General features: G+C 41.6%; 1 protein-coding gene across 1 annotated transcript in view; it reads right to left on the bottom strand.

The window, feature by feature from the left end:
• Window positions 1-20,430, bottom strand: part of LOC311137001 (reelin-like) — a 221,303-nt gene that overhangs the window by 87,393 nt on the left and 113,480 nt on the right.

Here is a 20,430-nt window from a genome sequence, read left to right as displayed (position 1 = left end):
CTCTCTCTCTCTCTCTCTCTCTCTCTCTCTCTCTCTCTCTCTCTCTCTCTCTCTCTCTCTCTCTCTCTCTCTCTCTCTCTCTCTCTCTCTCTCTCTCTCTCTCTCCCTCTCTCTCTCTCTCTCTCTCTCTCTCTCTCTCTCTCTCTCTCTCTCTGGTCTCTAACCCCCCTCCATAAGGAGCAGACAGTAGCCTCATTTCCCTCAGATTAATCCTCCTCTCACTTTCTTAAAGACTTCACTTACAGCCGCCTGTATTATGGGCTCATCTCTGCTAATGCCTGTATCTCCCCGGCTTACACACACACACACACACACACAGGTGCAGGAACAACATACACACATGAGCAAGACACACACACACGTACGCACACAGGCCAGAGATTACACTGGGTGCTACGTTTTCATTCAGCGCCAACCCTGTCTGCCTCACACATATACACACACACACTCGTAGGGATGGGAAAGGGGAGGGAGGATCTATACGCACTGCTCTATACACATCCCAAAATCAGAGGGGCTTGGATGAAAGAAACAGAGAAGGGGAGTAGGGGATAGGACGGTGCAGTGGGTGGAGAAACTAAATTAGAGTAAGCTTTGGGAGTCTCAGACATCTGGGCACCAAGAGCGCAGGGCACAAGTGATCTTAAATCAACTTCCCTTTTTCTCTCCATCTCCCAGCTCTAATCTTCTCTCCTCCTCCCTCTCTCCGTCCTTTTCTCTCCTTCACTCTCCATCCCTCTCTCTCTCCTTCACACTCCTCCTCCCTATCTCTCCTCTCTCTCTGTCCCTCTCTCTCTCATTCACACTGTCCTCCCTCCCTCTCTCTCCTTCTCTATCTCCCGCTCCCCTCCACTCTTTTCCTCCATCTCCCTCCCTCCCTCCCTCCCTCTCTCTGACTCACTCCACAGTGTTTGGGTATGCAAGGCTGAGCTGTATGTTTGAAGTTGAGTCATTGAGGTCTAATTGGCTGTTACAATTACTGACTCACCAGGACACAGGATGCAGGATGTTGTTTTCTGTGTGTGTGTGTGTGTGTGTGTGTGTGTATAAGTGTGTGCGTGAGAGAGGGAGTGTTTGTGTGTATCTGCGCATGTGTTTGCGCGTGCCTTTGCTCGTTCCTCCAGTAATGACGAAACAGACTCTCTCCAAGGTTAATAGTACTTCACTCCACTCAGAATCTTTATGTGGCCATAATTATGTTATTAAAAGACACAATACTTCATTTCCTAATTAATGGTGCAGATAAAAGAGGGAAGCAAAACACCAATGTAATTTGTTTGTTGATAGGCTGTCTGAGTTTTGTCTTTTGTCTTGAGATGTTTTGTGTCTAGGCATCTTTTGTATAAAGCTTTGTGCAATAGTCTGAACTTCCCTGTTTGCAAGAGTTTGTGATTGCATGCAAATTACTAAATTAGAATACTGTGTGAGTGGGTGTGTATCATCTCTGTGTATCTCTGGCTGAGAGTTGCTTCCTGTAGCACCTGTCTATGGTCACAAATCTCTGGTGAGACAGGGGCAGGCCAAGGAGGGTCAGTCCCTACAGCATCCATCACCATAACAACCTCCCTGCCACACTGAAATATATTATTATGGGGTGATGGTAGAGGAGGTGGGGGGATGTCACTAAAGCCACTTCAACATGATGACAGGAGAGGGTGGCGACAGGAAAATAAGAAGAAAGAAAGGAGGGAGGAGGAGAGAGAATGACCATCAGTAGAGGAGAGAGGAGAGAGCAAGAAAACAGAAGAGAGAGAGGTGACAAAGAGGCCCAGGAGAGGAGGAGAGAAGATCGCTAGAAGTGAGAGGGCAATGAGGGCGATGAGGGATGGCTGGGGGGTGTCAGTATGGGGGACGTTTGTTTGGTCACCCATCCCACCTGTCGTCTCCCTGTCCCCCTGCCAGTCGTGGCTGTGATCATCCATCCCTCAGGGAGCTGTGTCCTGCCCTACCTGGTCCTGAGTTATATGGTTCATTGATAATCCATCTGAGGCTCAGCCCTGCTCCCTCCCCTCTGCCAGGCTCCGCCAGGTCCATAAACAGCTGATTTATCCCCCTGGAGGAAATTAAAGGGACTGGCAGCACCAGGCAGGGAGCAGGGCTAGGAGCCAAGGCTGTCACCAGATAGGGAGGCCTGATGGACTGCCCACCTAGACAGCCTCCACCGACACACCAGCTCTACCTCAGGCACCCCTCCCTTCCTAAGTCCCTCACTCTCTGGCTTCCTCCTCAGCCACCAAGCACCCAGCCCGTCTTCACTCTCCTAAGCCCTCTCTCTGGTTCTCCACACTTGGACTAAACAGCTCTCTTTATGTCCACTCACTAAAAGAGACAGAGAAATAGTACTCCATTGGAAGCCCTGTCCCTCTGTCTGTCTTTTGTCATCCGTCATAGGCTCCCATTAGTCTTACCCTTTAAGCAGCAATCAGCAATAGAAACAATAACAAAATGTTTTCCTCACCCCTGTTTCGGTAAAAAGCTGAGGGATGGGGCTGGAGAAATGTAACCACTCTTAAAATCATAGACAGATCTATGGATGCAAGGACTGACCATCCATGATATCAAAATTATAGTTTTAACCATATTTTACAAACATTGGACTAAAACAATGATTTAGCTACTGTCGCCTACCATTGAACGTCTGACTGACGTGTCGTGATACCACCGCCTGACATATGTCTGCATCTTAAAAAATAGCATTGAGCTATATTATTAATCTGCAGGCTATTATAATACAGTAAGGCTCTCAACTGTAGGAAGGTCTACACAGCAAAAAAATGTTGGGTTATGTTCACAACCCAATTGTTGGGTTACAGCTATTGGGTGGTTTTGTTGGGTTATTTTATGCTTGTTGGGTTTAAGTCTATCTATCTATCTATCTATCTATCTATCTATCTATCTATCTATCTATCTATCTATCTATCTATCTATCTATCTATCTATCTATCTATCTATCTATCTATCTATCTATCTATCTATCTATCTATCTATCTATCTATCTATCTATCTATCTATCTATCTATCTATCTATCTATCTATCTATCTATCTATCTATCTATCTATCTATCTATCTATCTATCTATCTATCTATCTATCTATCTATCTATCTATCTATCTATCTATCTATCTATCTATCTATCTATCTATCTATCTATCTATCTATCTATCTATCTAATTATCTATATGTAAGCTTGAAACAATGTAGGGGAGGGGGGTGTTAGGGGAGGACATGAAGCTAGGATGAGCATCCGGGGTTATGTTAGGGACAGGGTCAGGGGACCCCAACCCTAAACCTAGCTTCATGTCTAAATCTCGGTTCCACCCTGAGCCTAGCTTCAACCACAACCCTAAACCTAACCCCTAATCCTATCCCCAAGAGCATAGGGACAGGGTTAGTGGCTAATAGTAATTCCTTGTCCTGTCATTACATACAGTTGAAGTCGGAAGTTTACGTACACCTTAGCCAAATACATTTAAACTCAGTTTTTCACAATTCCTGACATTTTATACTAGTAAAAATTCCCTGTCTTAGGTCAGTTAGGATCACCACTTTATTTTAAGAATGTGAAATGTCCGAATAATATTAGAGAGAATGATTTATTTCAGCTTTTATTTATTTCATCACATTCCCAGTGGGTCAGAAGTTTACATACACTCAGTTAGTATTTGGTAACATTGCCTTTAAATTGTTTAACTTGGGTCAAATGTTTCAGGTAGCCTTCGACAAGCTTCCCACAATAAGTTGGGTGAATTTTGGCCCATTCCTCCTGACAGAGCTGGTGTAACTGAGTCAGGTTTGCAGGCCTCCTTGCTCGCACACGCTTTTTCAGTTCTGCCCACAACTTTTCTATAGGATTGAGGTCAGGGCTTTGTCAGCCACTTTGCCACAACTTTGGAAGTATACTTGGGGTCATTGTCCATTTGGAAGACCCATTTGCGACCAAGCTTTAACTTCCTGACTGATGTCTTGAGATATTGCTTCAATATATCCACATAATTTTCCTTCCTTATGATGCCATCTATTGTGAAGTGCACCAGTCCCTCCTGCAGCAAAGCTGCATGATGCTGCCACCCCCATGCTTCACGGTTGGGATGGTGTTATTTTGCTTGCAAGCCTTCCCCTTTTTCCTCCAAACATAACGATGGTAATTATGGCCAAACAGTTCTATTTTTTTCATCAGACCAGAGGACATTTCTCCAAAAAGTACGATCTTTGTCCCCATGTGCAGTTGCAAACCGTAGTCTGGCTTTTTTATTGCGATTTTAGAGCAGTGGCTTCTTCCTTGCTGAGCGGCCTTTCAGGTTATGTCGATATAGGACTCGTTTTACTGTGAATATAGATACTTTTGTACCTGTTTCCTCCAGCATCTTCACAAGGTCCTTTGCTGTTGTTCTGGGATTGATTTGCACTTTTCGCACCAAAGTACGTTCATCTCTAGGAGACAGAACGCGTCTCCTTCCTGAGCGGATGACGGCTGCGTGGTCCCATGGTGTTTATACTTGCGTACTATTGTTTATACAGATGAACGTAGTACCTTCAGGTGTTTGGAAATTGCTCCCAAGTATGAACCAGACTTGTGGAGTTCTACAATTTTTTTTCTGAGGTCTTGGCTGATTTCTTTTGATTTTCCCATGATGTCAAGCAAAGAGGCACTGAGTTTGAAAGTAGGCCTTGAAATACATCCACAGTTACACCTCCAACTGACATAATTTAATGCCATGACATCATTTTCAGCTGTTTAAAGGCACAGTCAACTTAGTGTATGTAAACTTCTACCCACTGGAATTACAGTACAATACAGTGAATTATAAGTCTGTAAATAATTGTTGGAAAAATTACTTGTGTCAAAGTAGATGACCTAACCGACTTGCCAAAACTACAGTTTGTTAACAAGAAATTTGTGGAGTGGTTGAAAAACGAGTTTTAATGACTCCAACCTAAGTGTATGTAAACTTCCGACTGCAACTGTAACTTGAATTTATTAATGAATGGTAAATGAATAGGGTATATATTCCATATGTATAATTATGTAACCTGTTCTAATTTCATGTTCAAAATATCCATTTAGGTATTACAGGACCTTGACATTTTGTTCCCGGAGGTGAACCACTGGCTGTGATAGCGGAGAAGGCCCTCCTCTTCCCCAGAAAGGAGAAGAGGGCCAGCGACCTTCTCCCAGACCCCGAAGAAACCTTGACAACGGGTAAGACATAACGTGACCTGTAGAGGAGTTTCTCTTTCTTGTGCTGCTTTTGATCTAACTTCTAATTCTGATTTCAAATGTTGTTTTCACCCAGACGCACATGGTGATGTGGCCCTGAACGTGATTCCTGCTGCCCCATACAGAGTGGACAGCAAAACTATTCGCCCCACCTCAGAGAAGGCCAAGCGGGCCTTCATAGATGTGCAACCTGTAAGTGTTAAACAATAATTAAGTAATAAGGCCAATCAGCATCCGGGACCCAAACTACTCAATTTATAATAATACATATGTGACCTTATCTACAATGATGCCAAGCTGCAAATTCTACAGATGGAAGTTTGTCAATGAAGGCATTTAAAATAGTTGTCAACTTTTAAAACGTGATCACCTCCAATTTATGTGGTACATAAACAACAATCTAAAACAAAGTTCAACTCTGTTAGACATTTGACTGACTTTTTCAGGTTGGAACCAACATGGTGCAGTATCTGGACCAGTTGGCGAGAAGCCCTTTGTCCTGCAGCTGGGCGACAAACACCACTGCTCCCAGGCTTTCCTCATCTTCAACAGATCCTGCTCAAGACTGTGTATTCCTGCTTTAAACTTTGCATGTGTTCAATATAAAATACCCATGGGAGTCGGCCTCTGCTTGGGAGTTTCTCCAACATGTTGTGTATGCAGTGCCAGGAGGAAGTCCCTCCAACCATTGTCGGCCACTCAAAAAAGTTATATTCCAGTCGTTTTTTTGTTTCATTGTGGGAAAAATGTGCGGGAGGGAAAAATAATTGCTTTTGAATGGTACTGTAAGTCCATCCCACAGAAAACAGTATTGTACTGTATTTTTGCAGTGCCAAAAACCTTTTGACCACTAGTGGGTGCATTGTTTCTGGGTCAGTAACATACAGTATTTTTAGGCATGCCTTTTAAAGGCTATATTTGTTTCACCCATTACTGAGAGCTTAACTAGTATTGGACTGCTTTGTGGAGTCTCTTTGAATGCATTCCCAATGTCTCCATGGTGTGTGTTTATTATAAAGAAGGCCCTGTGTAGACTGCCTTCACATTCGTTTCGTAGTAGATAGTAATTTAACTGGTACGTGGAAGTAATGCCCCATCAATTTAAAATGTATAGGGGACAGATTTGAGTGGCAGAAATTAAATCATATTATTTAAATGCACAAAAATGAAATGTAATTTTTGCAAAGCACTGTCATTTGTCATTAGTATCTGAATATGTGACTTAAGAATGAGAAAGGGTTTTAAATATAAGAATTGATTTTTTTATTATTGTTATTAGGACTTTAAGTAATGAAAATAATAGTAAATAGTAAAGAAAATAAAAACAAATATTATCAATAGGTTATTATAAACCAGCCCGGCCTGCTCTGCTCTTGCTGATCAAAACAAGTTTGTGTGTGCTGCCTAACCAATGACTGTGCTGTGTAGGCCTACAGAGGCTTCTTTCTAGCCTATAGCCTATGTTCTGCTAATAAGAGAAGGAGGACCTGTGGTCAACTTTGATAGCTTGCTACTACTAAAAAACAATATGTTTCTTGCCCATGATGTGTTTATCAGCGTTATTGACCTCACAATAAGCCAGATTTGAGGAACTTACATTGTGGTGCTGAAACTTGAAGCAGCAGTAGCAGCAGCACATTCAATTGGAAACAGACAGCTCATGGTGTTGAAAGTAGGCAAATTCGTGTAGGCCTAGGCATAATTCATTTAAACCATCTTCATTTTAATTAGACTTTACTGACAACAAGAGGGCTTTGTATTGGAGACTATTTCTTCTTATTTAAGAGATAAGAGGTAGGCCTACCTGTTTGACAGACTAAATTAGGTTATATGCTGCTATATCTATAGATTTGTTTGTCAATTCCTCCACCCACCATGCACACTTTAAACAGCCTACCTCCGTGTCAGTGAATGGCTGTTACGTTGAAATTTGAATTGAAGGGTATGAGTGTGTATGCCATAGGCCTACCTTATATTAAAGGAACATTTCAAAATGTTCAACTTCATGTTTATCATCTCCAGCACCACCCCGACATCAACATATGCAAAATGGCGCATTTCTATGTTTTGAAGTAAAAAATACAGAGGAAGATATGTGTTTCCAATGACATCGTGTGATTTTAACCAGTTATGAGTAGGCATTGCCCTACCCCTTGTTAGTTTAAGATTTTGAAGAAAATAAAACTGATTTGATTATATAAGGTGTATATAATTTATAACAGGGCCTTGGTCTGTGATGCTTTATGCTAGAAACAAGCTGTAAAATACCCAGGAAAGACGTGACTCCGATGCATATGGGAATATCATTGTTTCATGTCTTTGACATTCAAAGGCTGAGCTACAACCTTTTATAGCCGAGGAGGCAAAAAAATTGACTTTGCTTGGGAAGTCATCTAATTCTGTCACTATCAATTGATTAAGCTATTCACTTTCTGTACAATAAAATATGTTTAAACCCAGACCGCTTTTAGGGAAACACTTGTGACCTTCTCTCATTGGGTTAATCCACGGAAGAAGAGTAGCCAGCAGTTAAAGCTTACATATTTCTGCGTTGGTAGGCCTCCATCTGGGGTGGAAAGGTAGGACTAACTTTTGAAAGTACCATGCTCAGATTCCTAATGACGTCTCAGATTTAATTATTAGCAAACAGGGAGTTTCATTGCAAACAAGACACACTGATTTGGCATTGGAGAAATATGCTAAGATGAACACATAGGCCTATCTCTCTGTCCATTCTTAGCCTGTAATTTCGGTAATTTGTGTGGTATTAAAAAATGTCCTGCTAATATGTACAATTATTTAGAATTGCATGACATGTTTATAAAAGGCAATTTTTTCATGGACCTGCAAATACGATGATAGATGAATGCAATGCTTTTACTATAAAGGAGATCTTACCACCCCAACTCTTGTCCATGGTGGTCTTTGAACCCACAACCTTCTGACCCGCAGGCCTGTGCGCTATCAGAATTCTTGCATTGCCATGTAATGCTTACAGCATGAAGAACAGTTTTTAAAACTGCAAATCTAAGGCTCTGGTCTGTCCAAGAAGTGAGGGTAAATGGTAGATGTGTTCTCTGCTATCCACTTTGTTTTAATTATTATTTTGGGTGTAGGGGAGGGTCACTTGTTTTTTCTTGAGCGATCAGGGAGGGTTTAGGTCAAATATAATTTTTTTTGAGAGAGGTCTGATTTTCTCCATGTAACCCTTATTATAAATAACGTTCACTCCCTAAGGGTAGCCTAAACTCCAGCAGATATTTCACTGTTCCCTTCTTGTAATTCACACATCTCTGCTGGCAACTCACCTATCTCTTCCCCCTCTCTCTAGCTCTTAACCCCACCACCAATGAGCAAATCCTTTAGCCTACATCTTAGAACCCCGCAGTGCTGCTCAGCGGAGGCACCATTCATTTTTCACTGGGGTAGCTTTGCCATTGGCCATTGCATAGGGGTAGAGGGATGATGTCCGCAGGCCCCGGCAGAGACCATTGCTGCGTGGTTGGCAATTTTTATGCTGGGCGGTCAGACAGACAACTTCGGGATGAAAATAATGTTTAGTCGAGCTGATTTTAAAAAGGCCTTAAATTCACCTTTGTCACATTATTCACATATAGGCCTAGGACTTGCTTGCTCAACTTCAATGTTCATTCATCCTCTCCCCAGATTGGGCCTTGGGTGTGTGTTTGTGTGTGTGTTGTCTGCCGAACGGAGGCTGCTTGTGCTCTGTGATGAATGGAGGCTGCCTGCACACTGTGACAGAGTGCAAGGCAAGCTGGTTAATAATAATAATACGTCTTTAATTAAATATATAATAAAAGCAATTAAACTTGTTTTCGTTAGAATGTGATTTTGTGGACTACAAGTTTATTTCACACTGCTCTACAAAAGCAACAAAGGCAAAAACATGTATTTTAATAGCCTGAAAGTGCATAGACCTATGCCTATAGGTTTGCTGCATGCAACGACCAATTTAACCTTTATTTTTATTCAACCAGGTTAATAGTGTTTTATTTAACCATGAATTTCACCTTTATTCAACCAGATCGGTCTAATTGAGATGAAAATTGAATAATAACTTATACAATAACTGTTTCTAATTAAAACAGATGGAGCAAAACATTTAATCTCATGCAAGCAACCTATAGCCTGCAGAAATAAAGGACAGGGTTGACTTTCGCTGCAAGCCGGCTACAAGCACACAACGGCTCTTGTTTCATTAAACCAGGGCTCTCCAACCCTGTTCCTGGAGAGCTACCCTCCTGTAGGTTTTAGATCAATTGATGCTTCTTTCCTCAAATAGGCTTAGGCCTATTCATTTTTTTAAATTGCTCAAAATAAGTTTTAAACTGTACAGCTGTTTATTGTCTATATACAGTGCCTTCAGAAAATATTAAAACCCCTTGACTATTTTCATGTTATTGTGTTACAGCCTGAATTTAAAATAGATTAAATAGAGATTGTTTGGTCACTGGCCTATGCACTGGCCCCACAATGTCAAAGTGGAACAATCTTTTTCGAAAAGTTTTACAAATTAATTAAAAATGAAAAGTGGAAATGTCTTGAGTCAATAAGTATTCAACCCCGTTTGTTATGGCAAGCCTAAATAAGTTAATGAGTAAGAATTTGTCTAACAAGTCACATAATAAGTTGCATGGACTCACTCTGTGTGCAATAATAGTGTTTAACATTCTTTTTTAATGACTACCTCATCTCTGTTCCCCACACAGCCTTCTTCACAACAATTGAACCTCTCTCCTTAAAGTTCTTGATGTTCCGATAAATGGTTGATTTAGGTGCAATCTTACTAGCAGCAATATCCTTGCCTGTGAAGGCCTTTTTTGGCAAAGAAATGATGACAGCACGTGTTTCCTTGCAGGTAACCATGGTTAACAGAGGAATAACAATGATTTCAAGCACCACCCTCCTTTTAAAGCTTCCAGTCTGTTATTCTAACTCAATCAGCATGACAGAGTGATCTCCAGCCTTGTCCTCGTCAACACTCTCACCTGTGTTAACGAGAGAATCACTGACATGATGTCAGCTGGTCCTTTTGTGGCTTGGCTGAAATGTACTGGAAATGTTTTTTTTTGGGATTAAGTTAATTTTCATGGCAAAGAGGGACTTTGCAATTAATTGCAATTCATCTGATCACTCTTCATAACATTCTGGAGTATATGCAAATTGCCATCATAAAAACTGAGGCAGCAGACTTTGTGAAAATTAATATTTGTGTCATTCTCAAACCTTTTGACCACGACTGTAACTCTCCACCCTAATACAACACAAGCTAATTCAGAAAGGAGTAACTAGTTATGATGAAGTCTTCCAGCCTCTGCTTGATGATATCAGACTGCTGGAGACACAAGGTGTTTCTTTGGAGTTTAACAGAGAAAGCAAGGTCTTTCTTGCCACCATTGCCACAATCTCCGCCGACAACCTCTCTTCCCATGATGTTGCTGGTTTATCAAAAAACTTCAGTTCAGGAAGGATCTGTCGCTTTTGCACAACAACCAAGGACGAGATCTTTTCGAAGTTTACAGAGGGGGAGTTCACCATGCGTGACTCAACAAATTACAGCTACCACATGCAGGCAGTCCAAGAAAACCCAGAAAATGCAAGAGTCTATGGGGTCAGAAGTCCACGCTGCTTTTCTGACATGACATATGCACCTTCACCCATTATGTATTTATTTCCCCCTGAGGTGATGCATGACTTCCTTGAGGGCATCATACCTGCTGTACTGAGGCTGGTGTTACAGGAGCTTGTGAAGACAAAACATATCACTGTGGTCCAGCTAAATTACGAGATTGATGACTTCCCCTATGGCAACTACGACAGATCATCCAGACCACCACCACTATCTGAGCATGTTCTGAGGAAGAATGGGCATCTAGCTGGGAGTGCATCTGAGAAATTCACCATCTTTAGATTGCTTCCCCAAATAATTGGGTCCCAAATAGTTACAGTGGGGAGAACAAGTATTTGATACACTTCCAATTTTGCAGGTTTTCCTACTTACAAAGCATGTAGAGGTCTGTAATTTTTAGCATAGGTACACTTCAACTGTGAGAGATGGAATCTAAAACAAAAATCCAGAAAATCACATTATATGATTTTTAAGTAATTAATTTGCATTTTATTGCATGACATAAGTATTTGATACGTCAGAAAAGCAGAACTTAATATTTGGTACAGAAACCTTTGTTTTCAATTACAGAGATCATACGTTTCCTGTAGGTCTTGACCAGGTTTGCACACACTGCAGCAGGGATTTTGGCCCACTCCTCCATACAGACCTTCTCCAGATCCTTCAGGTTTCGGGGCTGTCGCTGGGCAATACAGACTTTCAGCTCCCTCCAAAGATTTTCTATTGGGTTCAGGTCTGGAGACTGGCTAGGCCACTCCAGGACCTTGAGATGCTTCTTACGGAGCCACTCCTTAGTTGCCCTGACTGTGTGTTTTGCGTCGTTGTCATGCTGGAAGACCCAGCCACGACCCATCTTCAATGCTCTTACTGAGGGAAGGAGGTTGTTGGCCAAGATCTCGCGATACATGGCCCCATCCATCCTCCCCTCAATCCGGTGCAGTCGTCCAGTCCCCTTTGCAGAAAAGCATCCCCAAAGAATGATGTTTCCACCTCCATGCTTCACAGTTGGGATGGTGTTCTTGGGGTTGTACTCAACCTTCTTCTTCCTCCAAACACGGTGAGTGGAGTTTAGACCAAAAGCTCTATTTTTGTCTCATAAGACTACATGACCTTCTCCCATTCCTTCTCTGGATCATCCAGATGGTCATTGGCAAACTTCAGAAGGGCCTGGACATGTGCTGGCTTGAGCAGGGGGACCTTGCGTGCGCTGCAGGATTTTAATCCATGACGGTGTAGTGTGTTACTAATGGTTTTCTTTGAGACTGTGGTCCCAGCTCTCTTCAGGTCATTGACCAGGTCCTGCCGTGTAGTTCTGGGCTGATCTCTCACCTTCCTCATGATCATTGATGCCCCACGAGGTGAGATCTTGCATGGAGCCCCAGACTGAGGGTGATTGACCATCATCTTGAACTTCTTCCATTTTCTAATAATTGCGCCAACAGTTGTTGCCTTCTCACCAAGCTGCTTGCCTATTGTCCTGTAGCCCATCCCAGCCTTGTGCAAGTCTACACTTTTATCCCTGATGTCCTTACACAGCTCTCTGGTCTTGGCAATTGTGGAGAGGTTGGAGTCTGTTTGATTGAGTGTGTGGACAGGTGTCTTTTATACAGGTAACGAGTTCAAACAGGTGCAGTTAATACAGGTAATGAGTGGAGAACAGGAGGGCTTCTTAAAGAAAAACTAACAGGTCTGTGAGAGCCGGAATTCTTACTGGTTGGTAGGTGATCAAATACTCATGTCATGCAATAAAATGCAAATTAATTACTTAAAAATCATACAATGTGATTTTCTGGATTTTAGATTCCGTCTCTCACAGTTGAAGTGTACCTATGATAAAAATTACAGACCTCTACATGATTTGTAAGTAGGAAAACCTGCAAAATTGGCAGTGCATCAAATACTTGTTCTCCCCACTGTAGCTGTGATGCATAGGAAGTGTACCTGTTACTGAGAGACATTGGGAACATAATCATGGCACCTACCATGAAAAGGTATTTTGTACCATACCTGGAAGAGAAAATTATGGAGTTGCATGCTCTTTTTCAACAAATCTTCTCAAACAAGCAAACACCCAAGATGCACTTTCTGATCCATTACCCCCGACTGCTGATGGCATATGGACCACTTATCCATGTCGTGTATGCACTTTGATGCCACACATCAGTACTTCAAGAGAATTGCACGTCATCTGCAACTACAAAAACATTGCAAAGACACTGGCCAAAAGACACCAGATGAGACAATGCTGGGAGCAGTCAAAGAACACATGCTTAGGAAGCACAGTACCACTCTGCGCAGACACAAGAGACATCCCAATTCATGCCCTCCTGGTCTCTGTCACTTGTGATCTGTAGGCTAGATTTGGGGAGAATCTGAATCCAGACCATGTCATTAAAACGAAGTGCATCACTGTAGACAGCGTGTCATACCAAATTGGTGATTGTCTGGTGATTTGGATGGCGCACACTGAGGAGATTCCAGTGTTCTTCAAAGTAAACCACATATACGGCATATTGGGCAGCTGGTATTTTTGTGGAAAGCTCATGACTCCCTCTAGTTTCAACAGCCATGCACATTCCTGTGTGGTTGAGGACAGTCTCCAGTGGGCAGCCGTGGTGCCTGGGGAGGAACTGGCGTTCCATAGTCTGGACAGCTACCTTGATCCCGAGGGGAGACTCACAATCCCTCTCCGGTATTGGATTTGCAGGTGATTTTGTCTAAAATATGACTCCAATTGAGATGGAGTCTTGTGTCTTGTGTTTCAGCATTTAAACTGGTTGTGATCGCGTCATAGCTTTTGATATCCTGGTTCTTGTTTTTAAGAGGATGGGTCTTGGTCTATAGATTTGGCTCCAGTCTTGACTCCAATGCAATATATAATCCTGTAAAACAACTACTGCTATTAATATCTCATATCTAATAAAACGTTCTCAACTTTACTCAACAGACTACCACATCGATGGTGAGACACTCATGGGCTTGAACGACAGGATGATCGAACAGCTGTTTCCAGTCATGAAAACTCAAGTTCGATTTGCTAAATTAATTGGAATTTTAAAGAAGTATTTAACTGTGAGGTATTTATCAACTATTTTTAAATATAATAAGCTTTATATAATTGTTCCTTGTACAACAAAGCTATTCAACTTGTAATACCATAACAAGAATTCATACCTTGATTCTTTCTGTATAGATCTTACAATCTGCTTTGTATTTGTGACGACAGAACTAAACATGTGAACGTATATTCTACTATATCTCAGCTCTCTCCAACAAGACCAACCCACCACAAGTTGCTACCAGCCCCAACTACCAGCCAACAACCAACCAACAACCACCATCCACCAACCAACACAAAACTGTGGCCCACAATATTCACCCATCCTGAGTTCCCCACAGTCCTGCAGTGTGAACTCAACAAACAGAGTGAAGATTTCCACTCTCCCACTCATCGGTCCAAGTGGAGGAGCCAAATCATCCAAGTTTTATTTGATACCATGTGCACATATACCTGGTAAGTTTATAAATAAGCACATCATGTGAGTTTATTTGTGTGTGTACGTGTGTGCATAGTCATGGGATGTGTTTAGCTGTAATGGAACACTACATTGATTTACTATTTTCAAAGGTACCCTACAAGCAGACAATATACCGACGTCTGTACATCATTGGTGGCCAACTACCCATTTCTAAGGGGCCGTACAGGACAAGGATATGTGAGTGATATTTTTACTTTCTTTTTTTACACATTTCACAGTAATGTGTGGTCATTACTAATAACTAAATCTCCATTCTCCTTTACTAAGGAATCATGGCATGGGATGATTACAAATAAATTCAACTCTTGTCTGCAAAACAGAGGTTGCAATCATCAGAGCTAAGTTCACACAGAAAAGGAGTTCTGATGGGAATGCAGGACCAGCATCAAAGACAGCTAAGGTTTGTGGCTAACCTTACCCCTGCCCCTATTGTTTTTATTGTACATCATTATTCTATTTTTAAAAAATTGAAATGAAAAGCACTATACAAAGTAAATGTATTATTTATTATGGTCTGACATATTGCAATTTTGAAATGTGTTTTCTTTGGAAATAGTTTTGTAAATATTAATTCACATTTGTGGTGCCACTAAATAAACAATTAATTATTTAAATCAATATTGTCATTATTAATAAAATATTTTTTTAACAGGGAGTTAAAAAGATGAACCCCAAAAGGTTATTCGAATAACCTTTTTCAAGGGTTCTTTGAAGAACTTATAGGGGTTCCCACAAAAGGTTCTTCAAATAACCTTTTTCAAGGGTTCTTTGAATAACCTTTTTCAAGGATTCTTCAAAGAACTTATAGGGGTTCCCCCACAGTTTCAATTTGAAGAACCCCTAAAGGATACTCCAGGAACCTTTGCTTTTTAGAGTGTATGTTCTCCCTTCCTACCTCCCTCCTCCTGCTCCCTCCCTTTCCCTCTCTCTATCTCTCACTCCTCACCTCCTCCTCCTCCTCCTCCTCCTCCTCCTCCTCCTCCTCCTCCTCCTCCTCCTCACTGTATTAAACCCTTGGCTGCAGTGACAGCTGCTCTTTCTGACTCTTTCCTAATCTGTCCATTTGTTCTTCAACTTTCAGCCTGATCAGCCCTGATTTACCCTCTTACTCACTCCCTTTTCCTCCTTCTCTCTCCCTCCCTCTCCTTCACCCCTCTCTCTCCCTCCCCCTCTCTCTCTTTCTCCTGCCTACCCCCTATCTCTCCCTCTCCCTCTCCCTCTCCCGCTCTCTCCATCCCACTCTCCTCTGTGGATCACAACCCTGCTTTAGATCGCTTTAATTTCTTCCGCTCCTCAAAGCTGAGTCTTAGCACATTCACTTCTGAAGTGGCTTGAGCCCTTCTGGTATCTTTAATGCCTGTTTGAATACTAATACCCTATTTCAGGAAGGAAACTTTTCTCAGTACAGTTTGCACTCTCCATGTCATTCTCGGGGCTGGATCTGGGACAGTTTTATATAGTACTTAAGAGGAAGAATTCTTTAGGTTCTATAGACCTCAGGCTCACCTCTGTCACTCAAATGGAAACTAACTAAAGATGACTAGGCATGTAAACCACGTTTTCTAAATATTGCTAAGAAAGGACTCCCTGATGAAGGCTCTTTAGCTGAAATGTTGGTCAAATAAATCCATGTCAAGGAGAGATGTGTGTGGAACTTTCTTTTCCATGTTGTAAAGAAAGGACCATGGACCAAGTCCTTCACTCCATACACCCAACATCTTGTTCCAACTCTGACCTACTCTAAAGTCAATGGAAATATACTGTAACTTTCTATGTTGTAATTTCAAAGTGCTATGGACATTCACAATGTGATTATTCATGTATGTGTCTTTTGAAGTTGCAGGTCCTGGGTTTGGCAAGAGGGCCGTGGACTGAGAGAGATACAGTGCCTTGCAAAAGTATTCATCCCCCTTGGCGTTTTTCCTATTTTGTTGCATTACAACCTGTAATTTAACTTGATTTGTATTTGTATTTCATGTAATGGACATACACAAAATATTCCAAATTGGTGAAGTGAAATGAAAAAAATAACTTGTTTCAAAGAATTCTAAAAAATAAATAACGGAAAAGTGGTGCGTGTATATATATTCACCCCATTTGCTATGAAGCCCCTAAATAAGATCTGGGGCAACCAATTACCTTCAGAAGTCACATAATTAGTTAAATAAAGTCCACCTGTGTGCAATCTAAGTGTCACATGATCTGTCACATGATCTTAGTATATATACATCTGTTCTGAAAGGCCCCAGAGTCTGCAACACCACTAAGCAAGGGGCACCACCAAGCAAGCGGCACCATTAAGACCAAGGAGCTCTCCAAACAGGTCAGGGACAAAGTTGTGGAGAATTACAGATCAGGGTTGGGTTATAAAAAATTATCCGAAACTTTGAACATCCCACGGAGCACCATTAAATCCATTATGAAAAAATTGAAAGAATATGGCACCACAACAAACCTGCCCACCAAAACTCACGGACCAGGCAAGGAGGGCATTAATCAGAGAGGCAACAAAGAGACCAAAGATAACCCTGAAGGAGCTGCAAAGCTCCACAACAGAGATTGGAGTATCTGTCCATAGGACCACTTTAAGCCGTACACTCCACAGAGCTGGGCTTTACTGAAGAGTGGCCAGTAGTTATGCACGCTCAAGTTTTCAGTTTTTTTGGTATTTTTTCTTGTTTGTTTCACAATAAAAAACATTTTTCATCTTCAAATTGGTAGGCATGTTGTGTAAATCAAATGATACAAACCCCCCCAAAATCTATTTTAATTCCAGGAAACAAAATAGGAAAAGTGCCAAGGGTGGTGAATACTTTCACAAACCACTGTAGATTAGCCCGTCTCAATCCATTATGCCAGTGGAACATCGGCAATCGTTGCCTGACAACATCGCTATGTACCGAGCATACACTCTCACCACAAACCATTCAACTACTTCTCTCTCTCTCTATCCATCTCTCGTTCTCTCTCTTTCCATGTTCCCCTCTCTCTCATTATCCCATCAGCTCTCTACCCTTTCTATCACTCTTTCTTCATTTTCCCCATTCTCCCTTCATCCAGCAGGCTCTTTCCCTTCTCTCCATCTTTCTTTATTTTTCCTTCAATCCTCTATCCTCTCCTCCCTTCTTTCCCCTGGCATATTCCCATCTCATTTGTAATTCAGATTGAATCCTGACAGTGTTTGACCACCGCAGAACAGAAAGAGAGAGAGAGAGAGAGAGAGAGAGAGAGAGAGAGAGAGAGAGAGAGAGAGAGAGAGAGAGAGAGCGAGAGAGAGAGAGAGAAGAGAGAGAAGAGAGAGAGGATGTCCAGGAATTAGCCTTTAACGAGGTTAGAAGCCCTCACTCATCCTCCTCTCATCTGCCTCTCCCTCCCTCATTTTTCCCCTTCCCTTCTTTTTTTCGTGTATGATCGCTTCACTGCAGCCATCATCACCCACAATTTATGACCTTCAACTTTCTCATTAACACCCTTCCTCCATCCTTCCATCTCTCCATCTCATCCCTCCTCCACCGGAGAGACAGGAGCTGTCATTACTGACACCGGCAATTTACTGCCGAACTGTCCACCGCTTTCTTCCTCTCCTGTCCCTTCTCCCTCCTTTCCTCTCCTCCTCTCTCTGTCACTCCTGTTTTCTTTCTTCATCTCTTCATCGCAACCTGTTAGTCTATCTCTCTTATTTCTCTTATCTCCATCTCACTATATCTCTCGCTTCCTCTTCTTCCCTTTCTCTCTCCCTCTCCCTTTGTCTCTCGCTCACTTTTTCTCACCCTCCCGCTCCTTCTCTACACTTATACTCACTCTTCCATGATCATGTAAGCTATATACGATCTAAATATGTGTTCCCCAGCCCGCCCTCTAGCTCCTGGCTCCTCTTTCTGTCTGTGAGTGTAATGGTTGAGGTTGGCAGTAGGTTGCATGGCTCCTGTGTCTGTCTGTTTCTCTCTGTGTCTGTGTGCATAGGCACCTGAGCAATTGAGCAGATGCATCCCCACGTTCAAAATAGGGGTGCAAACATACTTTCTTACCAAAAAATTATCATGATCCATTGGGTAATTTGTCATTTTCAATGATTAGTAAGGTATGAGCTTGTCTGTATTAAAATAGATATGTCCATTTTATATATGATATATTTATTAACGGATTGCATTTTGCACACCGTCACCTCAAGATGGATGGTTTTGACCACTTAGAAGTTTTGCTTCGCTCCCGCACTCCACTGTTTTGGTTCAGTGCAGTTAGAAAGCAGTAGTTGCACCACTGGTGTTTAAAAACATCATTGATCTATTTTGTTGTGCTGTTGTTACAATTGAAATGTTGTTTCATGTCCGATGGTGTTGGTCCAATGGTGTTGTTACAAATCATTTTAGCTGCATGGACCACAAGCAAATTTCTTGTATAATTTGCCTGTAACAACCATGATGAGCATGGTCTGATTAGGCTTCGCTGACTCTGAGTAGCCTTCCATCAGCCTACTAAAGGTTGCACCTTAGCAGAAAACTGCATGTCCAATTAGTAGCTCACAATGAGTCCCTCACAAGTAGATAGTGAGAAATAATCACTAGGCCTAATACTAAATTATTAAATGTGTGGGTAAAAAAATCCTCCCCAAGCTTTTTACAGGCATTTAACACCATTCTGCATTTTTGCAATATTTTCTTCCCCAACTTCAATCGGTTAATTCACATTGTTAAAATGTTTTTATTCATTTACAAAATTAACAGTCCTGGCTGAGCCCCATATGCGAGCGCACCATGGCCGCTTCGGTATTTGGTAATTTGGTATTTTATTAGAGTCCCCATTAGCTGTTGCGAAAGCAGCAGCTTTCCTTCCTGTGGTCCATGCAAAACATGAAACATTACATAATACAAAGCATTAATAGACAAGAACAGCTCAAGGACAGAACTATATCAATTTGAAATGTTACACATAGCCTGCATATTAGTACATACACACAAAATATCTAGGTCAAATAGGAGAGAGGCGTTGTGCCGTGAGGTGTTGCTTTATTCAGTTTTTCAAACCTGGTTTGCTGTTCACTTGAGCAATCTGAGATGGAAGGGAGTTCCATATAATCATGGCTCTATATAATACTGGTTGTTTTCTTGAATGTGTTCTGGATTTGGGGACTGTGAAAAGACCCCTGGTGGCATGTCTGGTGGGTTAAGTGTGAGTGTCAGAACTGTGTGTAAGTTGACTATGCAAACCATTTGGAATTTTCAACACATTAATGTTTCATATAAATATTTGGAAGTGATGCAGTGAGTCTCTCCTTTACTTTTAGCCAAGAGAGACTGGCATGCATAGCATTGATATTAGCCCTCTGATTACAGTGAAGAGCAAGACGTGTCACTCTGTTCTGGGCCAGCTGCAGTTTTGCGGGGTCCTTCTTTGCAGCACCTCACCATATGACTGGGTAATAATCAAGATAGATAAAACTAGAGTCTGCAGGACTTGCTTTGTAGAGTGTGGTGTCAGAAAAGAAGAGCATCTTTATCCCTGACAGACCTCTTCCCATCTTTACAACCATTTAATTAATATGTTTTAACCATGAATGTTTACAATAAAAGGTAACACCAAGTAATTTAGTCTCCTCAACTTGGTCAACAGCCATCTTATTCATTATCAACTGAGGTCTACAACAAAGGGAATGATTTGTACCAAATACAATGGTCTTAGTTTTAGAGATGTTCAGCACTAGTATATTAGGGGCCACCCATTCTAAAACTGAACCATCAGCATACACTACTGGTCCAAAGTTTTAGAACACAAGGGTTTTTCTTTATTTTTACTATTTTCTACATTGTAGAATAATAGTGAAGACATCAAAACTATGAAATAACACATATGGAATCATGTTGTAACCAAAAAAGTGTTAAACAAATCAAAATATATTTTATATTTGAGATTCTTCAAATAGCCACCCTTTGCCTTGATGACAGCATTTGCAGACTCTTGGCATTCTCTCAACCAGCTTCCATTGGAATGCTTTTCCAGCAGTCTTGAAGGAGTTCCCACATAT

This window comes from Coregonus lavaretus (genome assembly GCF_964263955.1).
Source record: "Coregonus lavaretus genome assembly, chromosome: 11".
NCBI lineage: Eukaryota > Metazoa > Chordata > Actinopteri > Salmoniformes > Salmonidae > Coregonus > Coregonus lavaretus.
The sequence above is the reverse complement of the archived record's forward strand: the minus strand, read 5'-3'. Positions and strand labels throughout refer to the sequence as shown.